We start from the raw sequence: 1,527 nt of genomic DNA on the forward strand, positions 1-1,527 counted from the left end.
AGAAATAATAAAAATCAGGGCCGAGAATCATGAGATGGAAAACAAGAAAGCTATGGAAAAAATTAAAGCAGCCAAAATTTGGTCCTCTGAAAGGATTAATCGAATCAACAGACTGCTGGCAAACCTAACCAAGGAAAGGAAAATACATTTCTTTTCTTTTTTCCATTCAGAGTTTTTATTTCTATTCAACTCTAAGGAAACAGCAAGAATTAACACAACAGTCAGCAACTCCAGATCAGCTTTACTGACACCAGTGAAAGGGTATTGAGCCAACAGACATGGATTTAAGGAACCCACGATAACCCCTTACTTAGTACTTCCACTTGTCCAAACAGCAGGCCTCAACACCTGAAAAAGTGGTTTGCTTTCAAGGGTCAAGCTTTGCTCTACCACTATAGAGTTGGTATTTTCCCCTGCATTTGATTTTCTCTTCTTTAAATTCTGGGTTGCTATTTGCAAGAGTACCAAAACATCACCCCAAAGGGAGTTCAAATGTGATGAAAACATAATGAACGGGGATGTGTGAACTGGAAGTATAAAGGGAAAGTCACTTTAGCTAAACTACTCTCTGATCTTTCAAGTCTCATCTATGAGAAGAAACGGAAGCAGGGAGGAGGAGGAGAAGGAGGAGAAATCAACACGGGTCACTGAATTGGAGAATACAGCTGGGGCCTCAGAACCAGTCTATACATCCCTGTTTGCCCTACTTCCCCAACAGCTGCTCATAGAATTTGAGCATGTAGTCATCCCAGTCAGCCTGGTAGCACGTGCCAGAAATGGGGGATCTGAGCTCATACTTTCTGCAGAAAGATGACCCCTTGAATTTGCGTCAGTGGTCTCCAGATCAGTTGCTAAGAGTGGGCTCATCACACTTCAGAGGCTTCTCACAGACCAGCCAGACAGTGGTAGAGGCCTACGCCCTTGGGCAGCCGAGAGCCCACATAATCAGAGAGGGCAGTGCCAATGCTGATGTCGTTGTCCTTCACATTGACCACAAGAAAATGGTGACATTCCCTTAACTTGGGGTCTTTCCTGCTAGGCGCATCTGGGTTTGTCAGGACCAAAGTGTAGAGTTTACTTGAATCTAGGCCATCCCATGTGATGCTTATGGAGCCGTCCTTCACCTGAGTGGGGGTCAGCACTTTGCCCAGCTCATCCACCTCCGCCCCGCCGTATTTGACCTGCAGCGGGCACTGCCAGAGCTCACCCACTTCCTGCAGGTTCAAGGGCCCAGAACCCTTGCTGAGGTCTACAAGCATCATGGAAGGAAAACAAATTTCAATAGCAAAGATAACAGGGGACATGACAATGGACCCTAATGAAATCAAAAGAATAATTACACAGTACTACAAAGACCTATACTGCAGTGAATTCAACAACTTGTAAGACATGGACAAATACTTGGAAAAGCAATTTCTCCCTGGATTATCCTAGATAGATGTCAAAAATCTTAACAGACCCATAGCAATAGAAGAAATAGATAAGGTTATCAAGGCATTACCAACAAAAACTCCCCTGGACCAGATG

General features: G+C 44.3%; 1 pseudogene; it reads right to left on the reverse strand.

Annotated features, from left to right (window-relative positions):
- Nucleotides 1-703: 703 nt before the first annotated feature.
- Nucleotides 704-1,259, reverse strand: LOC142454263 (phosphatidylethanolamine-binding protein 1 pseudogene; annotated as a pseudogene).
- Nucleotides 1,260-1,527: the final 268 nt, after the last annotated feature.

The sequence above is a fragment of the Tenrec ecaudatus genome, chromosome 8 (assembly GCF_050624435.1).
Source record: "Tenrec ecaudatus isolate mTenEca1 chromosome 8, mTenEca1.hap1, whole genome shotgun sequence".
NCBI lineage: Eukaryota > Metazoa > Chordata > Mammalia > Afrosoricida > Tenrecidae > Tenrec > Tenrec ecaudatus.